This window comes from Cryptomeria japonica, chromosome 8 (genome assembly GCF_030272615.1).
Source record: "Cryptomeria japonica chromosome 8, Sugi_1.0, whole genome shotgun sequence".
Taxonomy (NCBI): Eukaryota; Viridiplantae; Streptophyta; class Pinopsida; order Cupressales; family Cupressaceae; genus Cryptomeria; species Cryptomeria japonica.
The window spans coordinates 722,377,606-722,405,148 of NC_081412.1; positions in this window are offsets into that span (position 1 = coordinate 722,377,606).

Genomic DNA, 27,543 nt, shown 5'->3' on the forward strand with positions numbered 1-27,543 from the left:
TATTTGAAATGGAAATGAATTGATTGAATTATGTAGTTCAAAAGTGACAAAGAACTAATTATAACTTGAGATTGGAGTATGGGAGGAAGTTGTACACCTAGATCTGGCAGTAATATAGCGAGACAAAGTTGCCTTGCGAATTTGAGGGAAAATTGACTAGACCATGGCGGGAATGTACACGACCCTCTGAAAAATTAGAGAAATGAAAAGGGATTTTTCGCCTCTACAAATGGAGCTTGAATTTGAAAGTACAACTGCGCACCTGTAATCTACACATAGAAAACATAGGAAAATGGGTTGGGATTGGGGGTTTTCTTTTAGGTCAAACCCAAGTTTTGGAATTAACCAAGTAATGAAAGAAAGTACTTGCAAGTAGATGTAAATGAAAGATTGAATTGTAAATCACCTCAAGGGAGGTTGTGATAGAAATGTTGATAGAAATGCTTGTGTGGAATTGAATGTTGGAATCAATATCCTCTTCAATGGTTGAATCCTTGACTTGAATGCAACACCTAGCCTTGAAGGGAGACTTGAGAATGCTCAATGTTGGAAATGAATGCTTGAATTCTCTTGAATGCTTGATAAACTCCAATATTATCCAACTTCAACTTATTTTCACTTATGCAAATGAGAGGACAAATGCCCCTTAAATACATGTTAGTGGATTTGATTTTCGTCACAGGCCGACATCGAGGGAGTTTCCCGCCCAATGCACAACTCACAATGCATGCTATAGGAAGTTCCTGCCCCAAAATAGGGTAGGGACAGGGGCGCCATGCCCCTGTCCTACCCCTTTCTCTAGGGCAGAGTGCGGGCAGGGTGGTGCAGAGGCCAAGAAAGAAGTTGATTTTGAGGGTTGAGCAATCTCCGGTGTCCGATCAAGATAGAGGATTCGATCTCGCATGCGTGAGGACCCTAATGCAGTCAAAAATTGCTAAGGTCACAATTTTATGACACTACATATATCTACTTCAAACTCCCCAAATCTCATGGTTTCAAAACCCTATGATTGTTTTGGTAATGTGTCCCTTCTGATTGCTTTTATTGACCTTTCTAAACATCCACTTCCTCCAAGGTCACGGGTAGTGTACTTTCCACATCCCACTCCCATCCGATTATGTATTTTGGGATTAGAGAGGTCAAATTTTAAGATCTACTGAAGATCCCCCCACTGATCCACTCTATCTGTTACAATTTCTATTTTTCGTGAGGTGACTCCCACGTTTGCCTAAAAGTTTGCAGCTTGGTTGGCTTCTTGATATATATGAGGAACTGTATAATTTAGAATGCTCCTTAGATTTTGAAGGATATTTCTAATTTTCTGAGTTATTCCCCTTCGAAATCAATATAACTTATCCCCCCATTAGAGAAAAAATTGATACCTATCTCAAAATTCGTTACTTCTACCTTGTTTTTTGCCTTGCTCATTGCACCATAAAGACCAAATAATTTTTTTCCCTCATCATCTCTTATAAGCATATTTGTTTATTGTGTATGCCAATGCAATTTGCAAATGTTTTCAACCTTTAGCTTTATTTTTGTCCTTCATATAAATGTATGTCTCTATGTATACATGTATGTATTGATATATACTTGTTTGTATCTATATATACATGTATGTATATATATATCTATATGTATGTATATATATCTACATGTATGTATCTGTATGTATACCTACAAGCCAGTGAGAGGGGAAGTAATATGTAGCTATATTTTTTTATTGTGTATGCCAATTCAATTTGCAAATGTTTTCAACCTTTAGCTTTATTTTTGTCCTTCATATACATGTATGTCTCTATATATACATGTATGTATCTATATATACATGAATGTATCGATATAAACTTGTTTGTATCTATATATACATGCATGCATATATATCTGTATGTATATAAGTATGTATGTATGTATGTATGTATGTATGTATGTATGTATGTATGTAGGTCTGATTGTAAGTATGTATGTATGTGTATTAAAACCGTTTCAAATGAAATAATTGAAACACAAGGTAAATTTAGTAGGTATGCGATGATGTATAAGGGTAAATTCTATATTGGTGCATCCGTGCAATGCCTAAAGTGCATAGTGTGGTCACGTGGCAAACCTCCACCTTGTCACACTATACATTCCACATGCTCGTATTTAACATTTCAATGTTTGCAAACCTTGCCAGCCATGATGCTCTTGAAATATTAAGTATGTTATGAATGACAACATGTCATTTAGATTAGAGGTCCACACATTTCATATTATGGACCTTACAACATAGGGCGCACACATATAAGGCCCTCCCCCCCACAAAGTTACATAAATATCATTGCAGACTTAATATAGTAATCTAGTTTTACATAACTTTAAAAGAGCATTGTGTTTCCCTTTCATGGTTTGAAATAGTTTTATTCCATGAATGAAAAGATGTAATTTCATTCCTAAATCAGCTATGAGAAAGGGAAATGTATATCCTGCCCTTAGGATGCACCAATATAAGAGTTATTCTTATACATCATCACTTATATATTGGTGCACCATAAGGGCTGGATAGCAACTTCCCACCTAGTGAGGGTGGGCACGACTATGTTTCAGTCATCGCACAAAATTGGCAAAAAATGGACACCTTGAACTAATGACCACTGTACACATGTCAGATGAAGTGGAAATCAACCAAAAACAATAGGCTCCATATAAGCCAAAAACAAGCAACCATGTTTTTATTATTTACAACAAAATATATGCTTCATAGAAGGTTGAGCACCCAAGTAAAAAGTCAACACAACAAAATTAAAGTGCCACTTTAAAGTCCTAACAAAGTCATTTGCCCATGAATCCCATGTACCCATAACCTCTGTAATCCATAGTTCCTCCAGTTCAAAATGAGCACCCTAACATGTATTGGCATGTCTTTATAAGGGTTTACTTAAGTAAAGAACTTCTTAAATTGTAGACACCATGTACATCATTTAGACAAATGAACAACATAACATATTAATATTTAAAATATATGCTAAAGAACATGGATCTATATAAATTTTTGGTCTTCAAAAATACTTGCTACATTGTATATGTGTGATTAATTGAACATATAATTCAATTCAAGAACATAGAAAAAAAAAACTATTCAAAAAGTTGATTCTATGTTGGATCATTCCCAATACTAGAGAAACTAGGTAGGATGGGTATTAACAGTTGATGTACCAACGAGAGCGATGTTCTCATCCCCGATTGCTACTTTTGGACTGCTAGAAATTTGACATGGACATGGGCTGGAAAATTAAGTGCATGTAACTTGACTTAGAAGTTGACTGCAGGCAACAAGGGATGTTGAGACATTTAAGTAGTTCATTACATTTGGAAAGTTGGGGAGGTATATGTGTATTAGATCCCTTAGTATTGGATAAATTTTCGGCATGGGATTGTTATAATAGGTTAATAGGCTTATTCGTGCCAATTCCCTCTATGCATCCTCAATAGCTTTTTGTTGTCTCTCATGTTCCTTCACTGCCTTTTGTTCCTCTTTTCTAGCCTCTTTATCCTTCTTATGTTGTTCTGTCAGATTCTCTTTATCTTTATGCACACTTTCCTTGTCTATTTTGGCTTGCTCCTTTAGTTGCCTTGCCACCAACCACGTTGTCTCTTTTCCTCAATCTGTTGTTTCCTTCAAACTTTGATCTCCTCAATTTTTTTTCCTCTTCTCTTGCATTTGATTTCCCTTCGTCATTTGCAAAGAATAATATAATGAGAAGTCTTACCATTTAAAGAAATATTAAAAAAAATTGAGGACCATTTTAAGACTGCAAATTAACCATTTGGATATTCAATACTACTTAATTCCCATTTTATTTTGTATTTGTGATTCAAGTGTTGAAGCCTATGTTGTGCTATGTATATTGAAAACATGGTTGATTGTTTCTAAACTTTATTTTATTTTATTTGAAGTTGAGGTTCAGCTGTTGAAGCATATGTTTTGCTATGTATATTGAAAACATGGTTTCCATAGGTCTAGCTAATCCTGCCAAGAAATGGGAAGCAAAGAATGTTTGAGTGATTTGAATCTATATGCAACAAATTATGTCAAACAAACTTGTCATTTAGACAAATATTATAATTCAAAGTAAGCAAGTGGGAAAAAATTAGTTAGATCACAACAAACTAGGAACAAAATGCATATTTATGTGTGAAAATAATATAAAAAATATTTCTAAATTGCATTCACATACATAGTTTAAACATTTACAGGCACAATAAGTGTTAGAGTATTCGGGTATTTACTTGATTAATTAAACAATATTTGTTTAATTATTTAAGTTCCCTTTATCTCTTTTACACTTAAGCTAACTTTAGGTGCATAATAATTAATTCTTTTATTAATTATTATGTGCAAGCCTAGGGTTTTCCCTTTTAGGGTTTTTTGACCTATTAAAGGTTGAGTTCTTTCTTTTCATTGTAAGAATCACATTACATATTTTTGTGAATATTGAGCTCTCTCTTTTTGAGCATATTCTCTATGTATTTATTTTTCTATATTTGCTTCCTTGCTTCTCCTTGTAACAAGTTTTTCAGCTTGCAGAGATCATTTGGGCTCCTGTGGTGTTGTATTTTCTCAACTCCTATATGGTATCATAGCCTACATCTGCTGCTGCATGTTCCTGATTTTTCAGAAGATTTTTTGGAGGAGGGTTTCAAATTTTTTCAGAGTTTTTTTATTGGATCTGGGGTAGTTGTTTTGTTTTTGATCATTTTGGACTCAAACAGACCTCACCGTTGAGCTCAGAACGCCCAAAAACCCCCCATTTCCACATAAAATTTGTCAAATTTTGACAAATTTGGGTTCTGGACATTTTTGCACAAATTTCGAGAAATTCATTTGAAAAATCATTATTAAAAAATTCAAAGCAGTTTGGGCCAAAACAGGCCTCACCGTTGGCTTTTGAAGGGCATTTCCATTCATTTTGATATATAATTCGACCTATTTCAATGACAAGTGCATCTAGGCCATGATTTTTTCATTGGCACATTTTACGAGGCACAAAAATCCGTACGGCTGTACCTACAAATGCGTCAGAAAATTTTCATCCAAAAAAAAAAAAAAAATTAATTTTTTTTTTTACCCTTTTTATGCCCAAAAAGAGGGTTTTTTTTTTTTGTTTTGGCCATATCTTGGGCATACTGAGTTGTTTTTTCGAAAACGAATAGGCATCGGAAAGCTGGTTCCGAGCCGGACCTCGTCATGTTGGTATTTTTTTCCATTTTTTTCTGTTTGACTATTTTTGTTTCCAGTCAAAGTGAGGTCTTGTTTTTGCACTCCGGGAGCCATAAAATGAGCATCCGACCTCCGTTTTTCGAAAAGTTTATAGTTTTGGAAAGCGTGTGTTGTGTACTTTCCAGATATATGAGTTTTATTTCCAGATTCTGCTCCATGCATATTTTATTCAGTTTTTTTCTTTTCCGCACTCTGGTGGATATCGTGGTTGTTTCAGGTCCTGGGATATCTTCTTTGAGTAGGTTGTCTCTATTTTGGTTCTCGTTTCTATTTCCAGTCTTCTTATCATTGTAGCATTGTAATTATGCAAACACACCGAGATAAAGTGCCATCATGCATTGTTTACTTGGAATCTTGCACATCTCGTGCCTTGTTGTACATGCACTATTGATAAAGTGCCATGAGGGGGTTGATGTTTGCCTTGTTTACCATCTTCCTTTGTCCAGTGATTGTTCCTTCCATGACATTCACCTCATGATGTGTGTCAAGTGAGTGTTCCTTCCATGACACCATGTACTTTTCTCAGCACCTTTGATGTTCCTAGTTCTTCGTCATGCAGTTCTTGTTGGCTGTTCTTTTCAATGTACCTGTCCCTCTCCCTCTTCAACATTATGGGGAGGTTTATCCTGTTGGTTCTAATGCTTCCATGGTTCGATTGATCAGCTCTTCAAGCTTTGGTTTCTCATGCCATCTGTATCTTTGAGATCAGTGTTTGCCTTGTTTGGCATCTGATTCGAGTAGTGTCATTTGAGGGCACTCATACAGATTACAGTCTTCTCTACCTAATCATGTTCTATTTTAGTGGAGGTTCTTCAGATCAACAGTTATTCTTCGATAGAGTTTGCAGGTTCTTCATGCTTCAGTGGTGTTTTTTTCCATCTCTTTTTGGAGTAGAGTTTTGTTCCCATGTGGTTTTCTTTATTTCTCCAATTTATAGAGATTTCATTGTATTTGGGTACCTGATCAGGCCTTGTTGCCGGGATCCATTCTTATTGCTTTCAGTAGTTGTTCTAGGTTTTAGCTTCTCCCTAAGTCTAGCTTAAGGGGGGATGTTAGAGTATTCGGGTATTTACTTGATTAATTAAACAATATTTGTTTAATTATTTAAGTTCCCTTTATCTCTTTTACACTTAAGCTAACTTTAGGTGCATAATAATTAATTCTTTTATTAATTATTATGTGCAAGCCTAGGGTTTTCCCTTTTAGGGTTTCTTGACCCATTAAAGGTTGAGTTCTTTCTTTTCATTGTAAGAATCACATTACATATTTTTGTGAATATTGAGCTCTCTCTTTTTGAGCATATTCTCTGTGTATTTGTTTTTCTGTATTTGCTTCCTTGCTTCTCCTTGTAACAGGTTTTTCAGCTTGCAGAAATCATTTGGACTCCTGTGGTGTTGTATTTTCTCAACTCCTATAATAAGCACATTAAGCGAGAACAAAATAGTAAGATCACAACACAATGAGAACAAAACACATATACATGTGGAAATAATACATCAAACATTTGCAAATTATATTGACATACATAGTTTAGACATTTGCAGGCATAATAAGCATAGTAAGTGGGAAAAAAATAGTTAGATCACAATAAAATGGGAACAAAACACACACACACACACACACACACACACACACACACACACATATGTGGAAATAATACATAAAATATTTTCAAATTGCATTCACATACACTATATAGACATATATTGTCACAACACAGTGGGGACAACTCTTAAAATTTAGAAATTGCATTGACATACACAATAAAGACATATAGATAGTTGAAAGAACAATTACATGTTTGTATTGTCAAATAAATAAGATATAAAGTGGAATAAGAAGAAAACTTGTTTTAGGTCGATCTATCTTCTTTGGTGTCTTCTTAGGCCATTGGAAATTCTTCTTGTCTCCATGAGTAGAAATGAAAGGATTTGATGTCTATTTGAACTTGAAAAAATTATGATATGTTGGTTTCTTGTTTGGTATGGCCTCTTTAATTTATGTCCTCTTTTATTTTCAAATTGCACGGTCAAATCATGTTTATCATTAATTTTAATTGATACTTTTGTTCATTTCATTGTGTAGACGTATAAATCTAATCACTTTCTTAAATAAATATTTAATATTTATTTTAACCTCATCCCTCCTAATAATTAAATCTTATTTAATTAATTTCTTCATTTTCATCTATTTGATTAAATAAATTATTCAATTTATTTAATTAAATTCACCTAAACCTTTTTTTAGCCTTTAATTAAAAAAATCACTTTATTTAATTAATTCCCCTTTCTTCCTTTTAATTAAAATTACATTTAATTAAATTGATCCTTGCATATAAATAAATCTAATTTATTTATAAAAATCCCCCTACTTGTATTTATGCAAGTTGCATCTATTTTAGTTGAAATAAAACATTTTATTTTAATTAAAATTCTTTTTCTCCCACTTGCATTTTCTTACATCTCCCACTTGCCTCTTAAACCTCTTCTAGAGCCTTCTCGATTCTTCTAAACTATTTTAATTGGTCCAATCAATTCCTAATCATGTCCTTTCCCTAAATTTGAGGAAGTCACTTCTCAAATTTGGAGGAAAGTCTTCTAAATGCATTTAAGGCTATATTTCTTCAACAAGCTAATTTGTTGAGTTCACCCAAATTTGGAAGGACTCTTACAAATTTGTCCCAAAAGTCTTCCAAACCATTAATTGTTAACTCCACCTTCCCCTCATGGTTAGAGACTTTCTCTCTAACTTAACCCTTATCTAACCGAAGGGTCTTATCAAGCACCCTTGACTTTAAACTTGGTTATCCTATTAACCCTTGCACAAGATTTTACCCCTTGGTTAAAAGCTTTATCCAATGGATGACCCTAGCCTAACCATAGCCTTACATCATAAGGTAACCTTCATGTCTCCTCGAGCATTTAATGCCTCTTGCATCTCCTCTCAAGCCACCTCTTGTTGACAATTGTCACCATTTCATTGGTGAAAATTGTAAACATGGATTGAGTAATTTTCAATCCTAGCCATTGTTAAGATTATTCAACCTTAACCCTCCATGCCCCATTTTCCCTATAATAGAGCTCTCATTCTTCATTCTCCATATCCAAGTTTCATGCATCTACATTATAGTCTAATTTACTAAGTATTTTAACCTCTCTTTGTTAAAATATCATCATAACATTTAAAAGCATTTTATTACATATCATAAAATATTCATGCTAGTATATCATGTTAGGATAATTTAGTAATATCTTTATCATATCACTATCTCAATCTTAGCATAAGCATAATAGTTTTTAACATATCATATAGATCTTAGAATGCATTCATGCATATAAATCATAATATCACTCATTCTTGGAGTTGTCATTCCTAAGTCATTTTCTCAATGATCTGAGAGAAAAACATTGGCTTTAGGGATCCTATGAGATAGAGAACAATGGGACACTCCTTAAAAAGTTAAACTAGTTTAAATTAGTTTATACCTGCGCTAAGAATCTCATTGGTATGAAGGTCATTTGACCTCAATTTGTTTGTTTTGATCACCATATTTTCATGCGTAAATATTTGGCGCCCACCGTGGGGCACGCCCCAAAAATAACATTGTTTTTTATGCAGGTTAAAGATTGTAATCACGTCGAAACACTCTTTTAGCGCATCTGGGACTTTCTACAACGCATTTGTGGCAAACTTTAGTGCATCAATCACATTGTTTAGCGCATAGAAACCATTCCTTAGCGCATTTGACCTTTCTTTATGGTGCATATCCTTCTCTGCTTTTTCAACGCATAGGAGCATTAGATTATCACATTCGGGCCTCAAAATAGCGCTTTTGTCCTTCTATTAGCACTTCTGCACCACTTTTTAACGCATATGTGCCAAAGTTTAGCACGTAGCTCTGACATAAGCAAAATTTTTGTAACCGAGTCATAAATTTAGGCTTGTGAAGCCCACCATTAGGGTTTAATTTTTGACTAACTGTGTGCAGGTGCTAACATTTTTTTCAGTGTAGGAAAATGGGGAGTTAGTTTGTTTTCTTTACTTTCTTTATAAGTTGGTAAAAAGAACTCACTTTTCCTTTTATTGCAAAAGTTAAAATGAATCTCACCTTTTCTTTTGGATGCCTAAAATGAACTTCATGATCTCTTTTGGTGCCTAAAATAAACCTCACTTTTCTTTCTTGCATGGATAAAAAGAACAACAAATTCAAATCTTTCCTTTTATGCAATATAGGATCATCTTTCTTTGGGTTCTAAAAAGAACAAAACAAATTTTCCCATTTCTGCAAAAGGTTAAAATTGAACATCATTTTCCTTTGGTGTTGATTAAAATAAACTTCATATTTCATTTGGGAGATTTAAAAAGAACTTTCACTTCATTTCAAAAAGCTTTCAAGATTGCAAAACCATTTTTATTCATTTGACGAATTTACTTTGGTTGACCAGGAGCTCTTTGGTTCAATTTTTTTTGCTATCTTCACACATTGCTACATTGGGTTAAAAAGAACCACATGTCTTCTAAATAGCTTTTTAGGAAACAATTACGATATTGGAAAACAAAGAAAGTGTGTATTATGTGTCTTGAAAGTGGTAGGCATATGCTTTCCCCTTAACTGGGTGATCAAAAAGCCAAACCCACTCTTTAATGATTTCTTTACTTCAAGTATCTTACATCCTTTAGAGGGCTTGCCTTCCCAAAGCCTTGAATGGGCTAGTGTGAAGGGTACGACCCAAGTGGGAAATAACTTTATTGCCAAGTATTCCAACCCACTATAATCAAATGTGGAGGCTAATGAAAATCCCCTCCAACGGTTTTTCTCAGCGATTAGTCTTCCCCTAGTATCTTTAAGATACATTAAGCCTTTGTTTTAAAGGTTGGTAAGCCTCCCGAGGGAGTTTATCACCGAAGACTGAATGAAAGCCTAATTACAAACCTTAGCATTAGAAACATTGAACCGGGTCAGTTACCAAACATTGCCAATATCATAGTGCAAGGGTGGGGAAGAATCTGCCCCCAAGATTACTCACCATATATCTCCCAAGATTACTACCCAATTTTGAAGCAATTCACTTTGGGTTAATTTCTGGACAAAGGTAAAAAACGGGCGCCCCCTAGGGGGTGAAAAGGCTATTTGAGATGATGGAGTATCGAGACTAGTGGGTTATGATATTGTTAATGACCTTTGAAGAAAGAGTTCGCTTGATATGTCTTCTTTGTAATCCAAACCAGTGAAAACATCAGGGATTTTAAAACATCCTCACAAGAACATACACTATTTGTTAGCATAGGCAAACTATTATTACTTCTGTCTACTGTGTTTTCAAATCGTTTTATTAGAAAATCATCCATCAAGCACAAAGATCATTTCTCAAACTTTCAACAAAATCATTAGAACAGAGAAATTAGGATAGATAGCGCATCAGAGCATCAGTATAACGCATCTCAACCATAAGATAATGCATGTAAACCCAACCTTAGCGCTTATACATTTCAAATTAGTGCATGAGCAACATAACACTGGTCAAAAATCAAATAGCACTTGCAATAACCTTTTTAGTGCATAAGAGAATCAGTGTAGCACTTAGAGACCATAAGATAGCGCATACAAATCAAATATTAGCGCTTATGAAGGACATATTAGTGCATAATAGAATATTAGCGCTTATGAAGGACACTTTACCAATTTTGAAAATGATAGCACCAAAGTGTAGTGTTGAGAATAAAGATTCTTTGAGCCAATTAGACACATTGTCTAAATATATAACCGACAACCTAATAACACTGGACAAAATGAATGAGGATACATTTAAGGAGAGATTAATAAAGGAAAAAGAGAAATTCTTTATGGAAATTGTGAATAAGAACAAAGAGGAAATGGATACTCTTTTACCAAAACTCACTGAAATCATTTTTGACTTCAAGAAATTGTACAAGGACACTTGCAAAACGGATGTATTAACAAAGGATCTTGACAAAGAAATAAAAAAAACATAGGATAAGATTAATAATATTGCTGATAATCTGATTGGAACATCAGACTCATTTTTGGAATTAGAGAAGAAAATTGCAGAGCAGGAAGAGAAAATCAAGAAACTGGAAAATTAAAAACAAAGAATAAAGGACAAAGCAAAGGACTTAAAATGCAGACTTGGTCAAAGACTAGAGTATCTTATTTCTTTGAGAAAAGAAATATCTAAGGCTCTGGTTCCCAGACTAAAGACACCAGAAGAGCAAATGCACATACTCACCGGTACAGTGCAAAGGAATCAAGAGGCTATAAAAGATTGCAAAACATTCATTAATGGAATAAATCTAGTTTTGACAGACATTTTTCAGATTGTAACCCACCGGTTAGAAGAAATCAGGCAGGACTCCACTAACAACGAATGACAACCTTTGTCATTGATGTCAAAGGGGGAGTAGAGGAATGAGAAAAATGGTTCATCTGCTCAGGGGGAGCACACAGTTTTGGTAAGACATTTTTGGCAGACTATTTTTGGATGTCATTTTTGGACACTTTTTGATTTTTCTCATGAGTGTTGCCATCAATGCCAAAGGGGGAGATTGTTGGCAAATGCACACTCCAATGAGAAATTGCAGGTGATTGAAGGTTTTGTCATTGATGGCAACCTTGCAATCATATGATACTAGCAAGACAAATATATCGGCACTGACAACGACAAACTCTACACCAACACACAGAACACCGACAGTGAAAGGATGGATACCGACACTCTGGCCGACAAGAATTTTGTTGATAATATATTTTGTAATTAATTGTAAAATGATTGTAAGACGACATGGTGGGTTGTAATATGACTCATATATGTGTGAGATCATTGTAGAACATTTAAAAAGAACATGATAGGAGAAATTAAGCAAACCTAATATGCAAATTATAGGTTAAGGGTTTATGTATGAAGCAGAGCTAAAACCGGTAGTGGATCTGGCATAAAAGATGCTAATTTGAAGCAGTACAAGACATTGGATTTGTATAATCCATTTTTGTAAGTCAGCGTGACTTCCTTTGTAATTGAGTAGAGAGCTCTAGGCACTTGGCCTTCCTGCATGTGTAGGCCCCTCTTGTAAAAACAATAATATTCCCTTATTGGCCAGTAAGTGAATATTGTGGGTCACAAATCCCACTGAGGTTTTTCCCACACCGGGTTTCCTTGTTAAACTACTGTGTTATGGTGTGCTTTTCATGTGGTTGTTGTTATTCTTGTTTACTACATTATTTTTGGTTTACCGATGCAAAGTATTGACATGTTTTAACTTAAGTAAATTCACAAAACGGTTAGATACTGATTCACCCCCCCCCCCCCCCCCCCTCTCAATATCTTTGGGATCCTAACAGATAGCACATTTGAAGGAAAACATAATGCATATGGAAAACTTTGTAGTGCATTGGGGTTATCTTTGTAGGTTCTATCTTAGCGCATGATTAAAATTGGCAAAAAAACAGAGAGAAATCTATCAACCTGTTGAAAATTTTATAACCAGTTTCGAACACCCTTTTAGGTCTTCTGACAAATCCAACACATAAGAAAAATTGTAGCAAACAAGGAGGGATCATAAGTGAAAGAAACTTCCAAATCCAACTAAGCACCCTTGGAAGGGGATATCAAATCTTCAACTATCTTAAGATCAAATTTCATCCAGCCAAATTAAGGAGTATCAAATAGAGTGATCAAAGGTTCCTCCATCCAACAAATCTTATCAAAACAGTACCCAGTTAAGTTCTCAAGTTGCCAAATTAAGTTTCTATATTGTGAAACTTGATTCATATCATTTGGCACACTTTGTCGTGGGGGCGAATCGAACTAAAACTCTACTTGACAAGTAAGCTTGAGTATCCAAAACAAAGTATCCATATCAACCATCAACATCAACATTGATCATTTGTGTATGACCACTCCCCGTATTTTGAGAAGAAGTCTTGATCAAAAGACTAAGTTGAAGAAGAGACAACCTAGTTCTAAGGCACTTATCAAGAGGAGTAAATTTCTCTATATCAACCGTCAACTTTTTAAATCACATCACGAATTATTGCATCATATGCGGTTGTATCTCCAAGGAAACACCAAAGAATTTGACAAAGAACCTTTGAGAAGCAGAGCTTACATTTTGTTACCCTCCCTTAATTGTCAATTGTTATGATTGAATAATTCTTGATAGTGTTCTTTAAAGTGGAGCCTTGTGTAAATTTTAGTTATATGTCGGGTCATAATTCTTTGAACTGGAACCTTTCTGTTGAACTCATCCAAGGTACAACGTTCAGGTTCAAGCGGTCTTGTCGCTCCGTGGTCATGTCTTTATTAAAGTTTTGTTGAGTGCGTTTTTGAACTTGAACCTTTGAACCACCATTTTTTAAAGTTCAAAGTTCAAGGTTCAATATGTGTAGGAGTAAATTTTGGTCCAAAGTCTTGTCTTTAGCAAGGTCCGTTGTATATTCTTATGTTGGTCCATCGGTAGATTTTATTTTGTTTCTTTGAACTTGAACTCGTGAACCACCGTTGAAGGAGTTCATAGATCAAGGTTCAATGTTGGATGAATGTAGCTTCAAGTAGAAAAGGAAAGCATCATGTTGGCGGGTGTTTAAAAAAAGAAGAAGAGAATATTCTAAATTTAAAAAGAACCTGAGATAATAAGCTGTGAGGTGTACTTTATTGCATGATAATCATAAAGAGGAAGGAATAAGCCGGATAATGATGAGATGTTGGGAAAGGGTCTTTTCAGAGTAAGAAGACATGGATAAGTAGTCAATTAATCCAGAATGAATCATGTGAGCAATTATTTTGCCCTTACTTGAGTTTTCTTGTTTGTTTTAAAATCATTTCTCGTAGTTTCCCATTTCACAATTAAGCAAGTGTTGGACGCTCCGCATGGTGACTTGACCTCTATTTTGCAATTTAGAATCCTCTTTCAAGGTGAGTTTTGTTCTTTTTCCTTCATCCTTGTTATTCCATGCATCCAATGAGCTCTGCTAATTTGTTTTCTTGCAAAGTTTCTTGTTTACCTTTGAGTCCTATGTAGAAACCCAAGATGAGACCAACATTGCCTAAAATTGATTAAAACTCAGGGCTAGTTTGTTCACACCCAGATTTAGGTGATACCTTCCTCCCATTAGTAGATTTAAAATAATTTCATGAGAGAGTACAAAATTCTACAAATTCCCATCTCATGCAGAAAATAATTGATAGTGGGTTAATAGAAGCTACATCTTCTCCACTAGTCGTTATCTGTCTAGAATTAGTCCAAGAATGTATGAACCACTATGACCCTGTTCAGAGGAGCATCCAAATCACAGATGGTGAAGTTTTGCTGAAAGTGAATCGAGAAACCATTGTTGTAGTCATGAAGATTCCTGAGAAGGAACGGTATGAGGGTTGGACAGTGTCTAAGTTGTAGGGGTTGTTTTTTGAAAAGAAGACAATATATCAAAGTGTTATTGCCCGAAACTGGTTATTGAAGCTTCAGAAGGGCGGCTCTCATTTACCTAGACCGTTAACCAGAGAACATTGGATTAGAGAGGTACAAGATATTGTCATTTTGGGAATCAAATAGCCTTCTTTTGGGAAGATTGGATGTACTTCTTTGTTTAGGTTATTTTAGATGAAGGGAGATACATAGATTGGGTGGAGTTGATTGCTGAAAGGATGCATGAGGGTTTAAGTTGTTCTGGTAAAAAATAAAATTATATGTCATCTTACCTCATATACTGTTTAGCTTGCACTCGCCAATGGGTTGGCTTATACCATGAAAATTGGCAAAATGATATGAAGATATATGATTATCATCTGCATTTGCAACATAACAGAGCCACTGAGAATTATCACAGACTCCATGATGTTTTCCTTGGGAGACTGGTGTTTGAGTTGAATGGGGATATTCATAAAAGATTGATTGAGGAAGCCATGTAGTTTAAAGCACATGCAAGAGCTTCTATGTTTTGTTTTCCAGATTCACTTATTTTAGGGTTGGTGGTTTTGAAGGTGAACCATATAAGTTGCTGAGATATGCCTTTGATAGGCAAGTTTTAATTGAAGTATGCAGGCAACTTGCTCATATTGACAAAGTATACAGGGTGAAGCATCAGAAATGAGTTTCTTTACCCATTGAGTTGACCTATTACACCTGTAATAGTGTCGCAGATACCTTGAATTTAGAGTTAGAGTTCAAGAAGCTCAACTTTCAATTGTATACTCCCATAATTGATTTTGATGCTAAGGGGTTTGCAGTGGCTCACCTTACACTCAGAAAAGATTTTTAACATATACCGAACCTAGAAGATTTATGGGCGGATTGCATGGATGAATATAAGGGTTCGGAGAAGAGCTCACTTAAGGATTTCAGTGGAACAGATAAGGAATTATGATCTGAAGATGAATACTACAAATATTGTTGATGATGAAAATGATCTGTTTGATTCCCAGTTTGTTGATGATAGACAAAAGGGAGTGATTCCAGAAATAGATTGGGGGAAGAATGAAGAAGAACATATTCAAACCAGGACATACTTGGTTATCCGAAGGACAAAAAAGTGGCTCAAAGAGAGGTAGCTAAGAAAAAGTTCATGAAAAAGTTCAACTGCAACCACTAAAACCCTATTTTCTAATCCCCTTGTTCCATCTTGTGCAGGTCCTTCTAGGAAAAAGGAGAAGAGTGAATAGGTAATACAAAGGGTATAGAGAAAATAAGATTTACCAATAGGAAGAATCACTCGTTATAGAACTAAGAGTAGAAGAAAATATTCCCTTGCTGATATAGTAATTGACCTTGAGACCGTACCTGAGATGCATATTTATTTTCCAAATCCAAATGTGGAAGTGTAGGATTTATATGATGAGGGTGGCAGCCAATAGGTAGATGAATCCCTGAATGTGGACACTACTTTAGTAGTGAGAGGTCAAAAGGAGGTATAAATTGGTTCAGACAAATCTCTTGCAACCCCAAGGTCAACATGGTTGGAAAACACATTAACCAGTAAGAAGAGGAACATCGTTCCAGTATCTATCCCCATCAAGGATATGGCCAGTTTATGTCTAGGTAAGATTTCTAAACCCCAAAGGTTAAAGACTGTATCCAAAATTGATTTTGATGAAGATACAGGTAACTGGATTGCAGAGATTGCCCACCCAAAAATTGATGAAATTATAGCTGATCCAACAAGTAAAGATCTCACGGTGGAAAAAGTGAATTTAGGGGCAAGAACTTGCGCAACAGATGTATTACATTTGGAAGTTTCAACCAAGAAGATACTGAAAAGATCCAGGAAAGATGAAAGGATAAATCTGAAATGAAAGAGATAATGAAGAGCATGGCAGAATACATTGAGGCACACAATAGTCCTAATTCGCAACCCATTTCTTAGACTCCTACATCTTTTGACCCAAAGTCTCCTGTCAATCAGAAAACAACTGGGCAAATCCAAAAATGTTGATTAATGACAGACGTTATTATGGATTGGCTAGGCAAAATTCAGAAAGCAGGAGGGAAATATTTTTGTGGATCTGAGTAAGGCTCATGATGATGCAAACACGGTGACAAAGGAATTGGAGAATGAAATTGTCAAATGGAAGAAGGAAGAAGATGAACGGATGAAAAGAGCAACTCAGATGAGAGAAGTACACAAATATGGTGTAATGAATTTCTTGTCAGAAAAGCTAGTTTCAGCCCTAGATGATAATGTTATGTACCTGTGCCAAAGAAATGCAAAATGGAGAAATGCATTGGTGAGACAGGCGTATGAAGAGTCTGCCAAATTGGTGAAGCAACTTGCAGAATTGATATCTTCCATGCACACTGAGCTTCGTTGCGTTGGTTTGAAGTGTTTAAAAGATGATGGAAAAACTCTAGAAACACTTGAGGTCATAACAAGGTCATTAGAAGAGAAAATCAATCACATCAAGGAAGCCAAGGGCTTGATCCCAAATGACTTGAGCCTCATGTCTAAAATGGAGTCACTTCTTTTCTTGTGCATTCAGAACCTAGGTGAACATTCAGATAAAGTAGCACAAATACGCCGTGAAAAGGAAGCATGGAAGCAAAGAATGACACACGTGGGGCTACCACATAGCACAATCATTCAACACTTTGTCGTCGCTTATGCAGATTGGAAGAAGAAAGCAGTTATCAAAACTTCTTAGGAATGTTCTATGCTAGAATGTCTCTTTTTAGTTGTTAGTTATGAAAACGGTTTTATTTTCCTATTTTAAACACTGCTTTCTCTGAGTTTGCGGGGCGGAAATGTTTTTTTTTTTTTGTTTCCTGTGTAAACTATTAGCCAAGTTGTGGCTATTTAAATTGATTTGCTTGAATTTGACAAGGTTGGAGATATTTTGGTGATGATATAGATTAACAAACTTAGTTTTCTTATGAAATGCGTTGAATTTTCAAGAAAGGCATTGTATCTATGAATAGAATGATACTTATTTTGTAGCTTTCAAATTTGTGTGTTTGAATATGAATTGAAAATCTCCGTTGAGATATATATTCAATTATACAACATTTTTTGCTTCTTTGATTATTTCACTTTCATAAGTCTGTGAATCAATTTAATGAGTAAGTCTTTTGTTGATTTTGCACTGATGTTCTGATCCCCCTTGTCCAGTGAGACACGAGAGAGACTCGATTGGATCTATGTTGAGAGAAAATTTTCTAAAAAGTGAAGCTAATTTAGTTGTAAGCATGTGAGTTTGCATACATAATTTTGATCTTTATAGCATTCATGTGGTGTTGACTTATGAATATGAATACCTTTACTCACTTTTTGGTTAAAAGTGAAGTTATAATTTTAAATAAAATTCATTGAATATTATACGGGAAGCTGCACCCTTATGCAGACGATAAATTCTTCATAAATTTACCCAATTGTTGGTCCAATTTGTCTTTCAAGAAATAAGGGCAACACGAGTCAATCAACATAAAATTAAGACAAGATAAATCTGTTAACCAACACATTCAAAAGGCAACCTTCAATAAATGCCTTAACAGTGGAGGACGGATCAATTCCGTCTTGTTTCCAAAATCTCTTATCACCTACAAGGAAACTCGACCTGAACCACCAACCCCACCAAGAACCCTAATAGAAGAAGAGGAATTCACTACTATAGAGATATATTGATGCCCACTGTCACTCGATCTCAGAGAAATAAAGGAAAGGATCCACAACCAGAATCAAGTACATGACAAATGGAGTCCAATCCTTTTGATGAATATGCGAATGTAGGGGAAACAAAGATAACCGAAGAACTTCTCCAACAATGTCACGAGAGTGCCTCTTTCCAAAAACTCATACTTACAATACCCAAAATCAAGAGCATTTGAGAGAGGAAGACACACATGATCAAGACAGCACACACAACCAAGACAATACCCGTGATCATGACAACCTTAGTGAACAAGGGCATGTTCCTCACCAAAGGTCTAGAGAAGCAAATGCAAGATATGCAACAAGTGTCTACAACGAGGTATTCTTTGGAGGATATTTGTCCTTACCCTTTTGACATGAGGCTAAACATGATACCTTTCCCGCCAAATTCAAATATACAAAGTATGATAAATACAATGGTAAAAGTGATCCCCGTGATCATGTCATGGAATTCTATACTATGAGTCTAGAGTTTTCTCATAATGATACATACATGACGAGGCTATTCCCAAGAAGTTTGGGAGGGAAAACAATGGAGTGGTTGTCAAAACTCACACCTCCCATCAGCTCATTTGATGAGTTGGTAAACAAATTCATTACTCAATACTCCTAAAACATCTAGCATGAAATCACCATGCTTGACATTTGCAACACCAAGAAAAATAATAATGAAACGTTCATGGTCTTCTTGCAACGATGCAGACGTATGGTCTCAAGGTACCCACGTGACGTACCTGAAAAAGAAAAGATGGAGATCTTCATAGACAACTTAAATAGTGAAATGAGTTATCAACTCAAACTGCAATATCTTCCTACTTTTCAAAGCTGATCAAAAATGGCATCCAAGTAGAGGAAGCCTCCATCAAGAAAGGGACCTTTAAGTTCTTCAAGGAAGGTGTTAGTTCGTCAAATAATAACACCTACAACAACCAAAATAACAACAACAACTCAGACAAGTCCAAGTATTGGACAAGGAATAAAAACATTGCTAATGATGGTGTGGTAGACAACATTAAAACAAAACTACCATTGTTAAACCTATCTGGCATTACTCCGCGAAAAAATACTCAAAACAACAAACAAAGAACCAACAATCCAGGAGCACACAATCAAGGCAATATCAAACAAGGGAATAACAATAACGCTAATACGAAGCCAACACCATATCGATGAAAGTTCAGACTTTTGGGACAAACCCTTGAATTTGCGTTGCGAGAGCTATTGGCAAATAAGGTCATTACATTACCAAATGAAAGAGATTTTGACCCTCAAATCAAACCACCATGGTGGAATGATACACACTATTGTTATTATCATAGAAACAAAGGCCATCACATAAATGATTTCCTAAGATTGAAGAACTTGGTTCAAGATATAATCGATAATGGTGACCTAACGATAGATGGTCATAAAACCAATGATGATCATGAAGCTTTCAAAAATCCTCTTCCTAATTACGAAAAGGGAGGAGCATCAACGTCAAACAACAACAAAGGAGCTCATATCAATCACATATCGACATATGATAGTCAAATAAATGTTAAAAGATCAAAGATAAACAAGAACATGTGTCGATAAATGTGACAAGAAGGGCTCAAAAATATGTCTTAAAGGGGAACACATAAACAACTTGGTTGACCAACTACAGAGAACACCCACTCTGATATCAATACTTGAGTTGTTGAAACTCTCACCAAAACAAAAAGATATTTTGGAGCAAGCTCTTGTCAAAACAACCGTTTTGAATGATCTAGATGTCAATTTATTCCAAGCCATGGTGGCCCATATGATGGTGCCACATAACATATCCTTTTTTGAACACAATGATGTCTCTTTGATTCATCCACATAACACCCCGCTCTATATCGAATTCCTAGTCTACAAACATTGGGTGAAAAGAGTACTCATAGATGAAGGAGCTGGTCTTAATATATGTACCCTAAAGCTTATATGTGCATTGGGCTTCTTCGAACAAGCTATTGATCCCAAAAAGAAGATCACCATCAAAGTCCATGATGATGAAGAAAGGTCATCTGAAGGAACAATGGTACTACCCATTCATATAGGACCGGTGTAAAAGGACACATTATGCCAAGTGTTGGACATAGATTGGACATACAACATACTATTGGGTCATCCATGGATCCATGAAATGCAAGTGGTACCTTCCATGTACCATCAATGTCTCAAGTTCCCCTATGATGGACAAGATATTTCAATATCTGCAGATACTAACCCTTTTCAGTACTGCAATGCTATGGGGGCAGCTCAAGATAGCCTGGTTCCACACAACAGGGAGACCCAATCTTCCTCATCATCTTAAATAATTGTCCATTAACTCAAATTATTCTCCATAAACTTTGAGAAAAAGATGAAAATAAAAGACCAAGGCATGGGGGAGGACTCTTTTGAACTCCTATGTCTATCTAAGTTACCAACATCACCAAAGTCTCATGGACAACCTTCCACATCAAGGCACTAGGTAGTTCAACCCATCAAGAAGTTTGATGGTAAATTTATACAAATAGGCACACTAGTAGAAGAGTCAGAAGACAAAGACATCCTCAGTTGGCTATACAAAGACGAGGAAGAAATCAGAGTTGTTTCCCTAGAGGTGGTCGTTCCAATAGAACAATATGACAATGGGTTTAAAATCATGCAACACATGGGGTACAAAGGAAAAGGTCCTATTGGAAAGCATTAAGAAGGCAACATAGAACCCATACAACCCCGTTCACAATTTGCAAAAGACAAAACAAGATTTGGGTATGGCCAACATGTTCCACATGTGCAAAAGAGAGATGATTGTTGGCATTATGTGAACCGACATGAAGACATAATGATATTGGATGTTGTCATCGATGTCAATATGAGACATAGTGTGAACCGGCACATGTGATAGGTGAATAGAGAGAGGAACCGGCATATGTATGAACCGGTTTATATGCCAAAGTGAAGCGGCATATTTGTTCAAGGTGAACCGGCATGTAGTTATGAGAACCGACACATGGAAGCATTGTATGACTACCGATTGGTAGGTAGCTTCCACTTCGAGGTTTCCAGTTGGAGTACCTCAAGTTTGTGTGACTCAATCGATGATCTTTGTGTGATGAGTTAGCACTATGATGGAGGACAGATCGTGTTGCCACATAAGCTCTATGCACGTGAAGGATCTTGCATGAAGAAGACTATTCCTATCTACCTCGGGAATGTGCGAAGTCTGTCAAACGGTGATAATGTGTGATGGGTTATCAGCCACCAAGAAATTAGTGGATAATGGATGATGGAGAATGTCTTGAGATCGATTCAAGATTGTTGCATTTAAGCAGTATGATTTAGCGGTCAGGATCGAACCGTTTGAATTGCTTAACCTAACAGGTTTAGGGTTTAGGGTTTTTGCTACCGACCTCTATGTTTCCTATAAGGTCGATGTTGTGTTTCTTTCTGAGGTTGTTGGAAAAAGTTGTGTGTGTATCCAAGGGAAGTGATACGTGATTCTTGCCAAACCAAAGGAGAGAAGAGATACCTGCAAAGTGAATGTGCAGAAGGAAAAGATGAGCCTAAACGGATCTGCATTAGCATTGAGTGCTGTTAACAGATCATTGTAATACTTTTTGATCTCTAACCACTTCAATAGTTGTAAAATCCCCTAATAGGGTAGCCTTAACTAGCTTGATTCAAAATCCCTTAAATCGGGTGGTCTTAATCGGCTTGATTCAAATCCCTTAACCGGGTAACTCGAGGCTAATGAGTTCTAAGAAGCTAGAGAGCTTAGGAGATCCTTTTAGCTATTGAGTTCTTGAAATCCTCTAACAAGGTGACCCTACCGAGCTTAACCCTTAATCGGGTGATCCCTAACAGGATCGGTTCCTACCAGAACCTATTGTAATGCCCTTAACCAGACAAGGCTCCTAACAGAGCGAACTTCTAAAGAGTTCAAAAAGCAGCTTGTGGGTATTTATCCCCATTGTGGTTTTTCCCAGTTGGGTTTCCACGTTAAAAATATGTGTCATGTGAAATGCTTTTGTCTTGTGATGCTTTGTCTGACCTGTTAAGCACACGAAGGTTCTATGTTTTATGCCTGTCTATAAAACATATTGAACTCACTGTTGTGAAGATCTGGTGGTTAAGTTTACTTATTTATGCATGAGAATATAATGATACTGTAGTATTGAGCTAAGAGGAAAGCTTATTGAGTGACCGATTCATGATTGATTGAGCTGTACTGGATGTTACCGGTTGCACTCTGTTTTATCGGTATCCCTGTTTGTCAGTCATTTGGAGCATTTGCTATCAAACCGGTTTTGGACTGTATTTGTGTTTGTACTGATTCACCCCCCCTCTCAGTACCGGTTTGGTACTAGTGGTTCATCATTGAGTTATCAATTGGTATCAGAGCACCTCCAGGTTCTCTGTGTTGTAAGCCTAATCGCTTGAAGAAAAGATCCTAGTCAAATGATGAAGAGGGAAGGTCCAAAGTTTAACAGGGAAAATTTTGGTATATGGAAAGACAGGATGAAGATATTCATCAAAAGCATGGGTGTTCAATGCTGGAGTTATGTTGAAAGTGTATATGTTGTTCCTACCGGTACTCTCACCGATAACCAAAAGAGAGAGATACAAGAAAATGGGCAAGTCATGGAAGCCCTCATCAGTAGTCTATCTGACATTGATTTTATTGATGTTCAGGACAAGGCAAATCCCAAAGAGGTATGGGATGCTCTTGAAAATATCTATGGTGGTGATGAGCATGTAAAACAGGCTAAGGAAGAAAGCCTGAGAGGGAAGTTTGAAGACATGCAGATGGTTGAAGGAGAGACCATTCAACAGTATGGAATAAGAATCAAAATAGTTTTTGGAGAAATAAAGAGTGCAGGTCGCAAAATAGAAGATTCCACTGTGGTAAGTAAAGTTTTGAGATCCTTGTTGCTGGTCTATGCAATAAGGGTTGCTGCTATTCAGGAGCTGAGATCAATAGACAAGTCTAAGGTGTCCTTGGACTCCATCATAGCCAAGTTGACAACCTATGAGCTGAATAGTTTTGATGGTAGTGTTCAAAAGATAGAATCAACTTTTAGAGCCTCTGCTATACCTTCCAGGAAAGGAAAAGAGGCAAGCAGTAGTGAGGAACCTAATCAGAGCAGAGAAATGAAGGATGAAGAGTTTCTGATGGAATTTGAAGCACTTCTTGCCAGGAAATTCTCAAAAGGAACTGGTAAATACAAAGGTAAGCTACCTTTGAAATGTTTCTCCTGTAACCGGATAGGACATATTGCTATGAACTGTCCTAATAGTGACAACAAGGATAAACCAGAAAGGTTCAAGAAATTCAAAGGAGGAAACCGAAGAAATTGTTTTGTGGCAGTTGATGAAGGTGTCACAGATGAGGAATCAGAAGATGAAGAGAATGAAGACATTGTGTTTGTTGCTATAAAGGAAGATGTGGTAGACAAGAAGGCTCTTGTCTCCCGGTTTGATGATTCCAATGAGTGGATCATTGACAGTGGCTGTTCTCACCATATGATTGGTGACCGGAGCAAGTTTCTATCCTTAGAGGAGTATGACGGTGGTGTGGTTCGCTTTGGCAATGATGCACCATGCATGGTCAAAGGCAGAGGGTCCATCTCTTTGAATGGAAAGAGTAGTGCTGACAATGTGTACTGGGTTGATGGTCTCAGACACAACCTTCTAAGTGTTGCCCAGCTAAATGACACTGGCCTCACTTTGCAATTCAAGAATGGAGTTTGCAGAATCAAAGGTAAAGATGGTAAATTGGTAGCCACCGGCATGCAGACTAAAGGTAACCTATTTCATCTGAATGCAATATAAGTACATGTCTTATGGCTAAGCTTGATGATAGTTGGATATGGCATAGGAGATTCTGCCATGTGAACTTTGATAACATTGTGAAGGCTAGTAAGATCAAGGCAGTCAGAAGGTTGTCGGTGCTTAGCAAACTGGATAATACCTTGTGTAGAGAATGTCAATTTGGGAAAATGTCTTCCTCAACCTTTAAAGGTAAATCTTTCACTGCTGACAACTTGCTTGATCTTGTGCATATTGATAGATGTGGTCCTATGAAAACTAGAAGTGTGCAGGGTGATAGGTACTTCATGATTCTCACTGATGACTGCTCAAGAATGATGTGGGTCACATTCTTGAAAGACAAGTCTGAAGCTTTTGGGAAATTCAAAGCTTTCAGAGCATTAGTGGAGAAGGAAAGTGGTAAAAGGATCAAATGTCTCAGAATTGATCAAGGAGGGGAGTTCACTTCCAGTGAATTCAACAAGTATTGTGAAGAATTTGGCATCAAGAGACAGTTGTTTGCCCCCCAGACTCCATAGCAGAATGGCCTAGCAGAGAGGAATAACTTGATGGTAGTTGAAGCAGCTAGAACCATGTTGATTCAAGGAAAGGTTGCTCCTACCTTTTGGAGAGAAGCGGTGAGCACTGCAGTCTACACTATGAACCGGGTACTCATAAAAAAGGGTAAGGACAAAACTCCTTATGAGTATTGGACTGGTAAGACACCTGTGGTTAACTACTTTAAGGTATTTGGTAGCAAATGTTACATCAAGAGGAGTGAACATTAGGACAAATTTGAAGCTAAATGTGATGAGGGAATATTTCTAGGATATTCCACCAAGAGTAAAGCTTTCAAGTGCTACAACAATAGGACTCAGAGAATTATGGAAAGGATCAATGTAAGAGTTGATGAATCCTCTGAGAAGACTGAGGAAACTGGCAGTGAGCAAGCTGTAAATGAACTAGTTGCAACCTTCTGGGAATCGGTTGTCAGTCAACCGAGTACCAGTAACAGTGTTCCTGAACCGATGAATGCTGATACTGATGAAGATGAGGATGAAGAAGAGAAGCAAGAAGAACTAGTTAAGACCATTCCTCGGTATGTCAAGTTGAATCATGCTCCCAAGCAGATCATAGGTGATAAGGATGCAGGAATCCTTACCAGAAGAAAGATCAGAGAAAACTCATGTATGATCTCTAAATTTGAGCCTAAGTCATTCAAAGAGGCTCATAAAGATGAAGAATGGATCAAGGCAATGGAAGAAGAACTTGACTAGATAGAGAAAAATGGTACATGTTCCTTGGTACCCAGACTAGAGCATAAAAATGTCATTGGCACCAAATGGGTATTTAGAAATAAGTTGAATGAGGATGGCACAGTGATTAGGAATAAAGCCAGACTGGTATGCAAAGGATATGCTCAAGAAGAAGGTGAAGACTATGGGGAAACCTTTGCTCCTGTAGCAAGATTGGAAGGAGTTCGTATGCTTCTTGCATATGCAACTTTTAAGAGGTTCAAGGTATATCAAATGGATGTAAAATGTGCATTCCTAAATGGTGTACTTGAAGAGGAGGTGTATATTGAGAAACTAGATGGGTTTGCCCTATCTGAAGACAGTGACATGGTATGTAGGCTACATAAAGCATTATATGGTCTAAAGCAAGCACCTAGGGTATGGTATGAGCGCCTACATTGCCATCTTGTGAAGATTGGATTTGAGAGAATAAGTGAAGATAGCAATATCTACTTGAAGTCTAAAGGAGATCAAATCCTGATATGTGAAGTTTTTGTTGATGACATCATCTTTGGTGGAGATGACAAGATGAGTCATGAGTTTGCTGATGAGATGAAGAAAGAGTTTGAGATGTCTCTCATAGGGGAGATTAAGTTCTTCATTGGACTGCAGATCTAGCAGATGGAAGATGAAATCTTCATCACTCAGTCCAAATATGTCAAAGAGGTGTTGAAGACTTTTGGCATGGAAGACAACAAACTGGTTGGTACACCGATGGTGACCGGTTGCAAATTGACAAAAGAGGATGATTCCGCACTGGTTGATGAGAAGGAATACCGATCAATGATTGGTAAGTTGCATTATGTAGTGCATAGTAGACTGGATATTGCACATGCAGTTGGCATTACTGCAAGATTCCAAAAGAGTCCAAGAGAATCTCACTTGATTGCAGTCAAGCAGATTCTTAGGTATCTGAAGGGAAAAAATGACTATGGATTGTGGTACCCATACAACAATAATTTCAATCTAAAAGTGTTCACATATGCTGATTGGGCAGGTAATGTGGATGACCGGTAAAGCACAACCGGTGGTGCATTCTTTCTCGGTGGTAGACTGGTCTCATGGATGAGTAAAAAGAAAAGTTGTATCTCTCAGTCTACAGCGGAAGCGGAGTATGTTGCAGCTTTCATGAACTGCACTCAGACAATCTGGATGAAGCATGTACTGGAAGGCTTCAAGATCCCTGTATCTAAACCGGTAAGTATATTCTGTGATAACACAAGTGCTATCAATATATCAAAGAATCCGGTTTTACATTCTCGAACCAAGCATTTTGAGCTTAAGTATCATTTCTTGAGGGAAAAGGTTCAGAATAAAGAGATTGTACTGGAGCATGTGTCCAGTAAGGAGCAATTAGCAGACATATTCATCAAGCCTCTCCCAAAGACAACATTTGTGTATTTGAGAGGTGAATTAGGGGTATTGCCCCTTCAGGAGGTGAACTAAAAGTGATTGCTCCACATCAGTCAGGTACTGGAAGGACAAATTTTTTGTTGACTGGTGTGTTGAAGGATGCTACTCCTCAGGGGGAGCAACATGATGAAACAGTGATGATTGTACCTCCTCTTTGGCATTGTTGTCAAAGGGGGAGGAGTGAAGTGAAAAGATATCTGCAGCAAATGGGGAGAAGATGTGAAGCAGAGAAGATATCTTTTGTATATTGCCATCAATGCCAAAGGGGGAGATTGTTGGCATTATGTGAACCGGCATGAAGACATAATGATATTCGATGTTGTAATTGATGTCAATATGAGACATAGTGTGAACTGACACATGTGATAGGTGAATAGAGAGAGGAATCGGCATATGTATGAACCGGTTTATATGCCAAAGTGAAGCGGCATATTTGTTCAAGGTGAACCGACATGTAGTTATGAGAACCGGCACATGGAAGCATTGTATGACTACCGATTGGTAGGTAGCTTCCACTTCAGGGTTTCCGGTTGGAGTACCTCAAGTCTGTGTGACTCAATCGGTGATCTTCGTGTGATGAGTTAGCAGTATGATGGAGGATAGATCATGTTGCCACG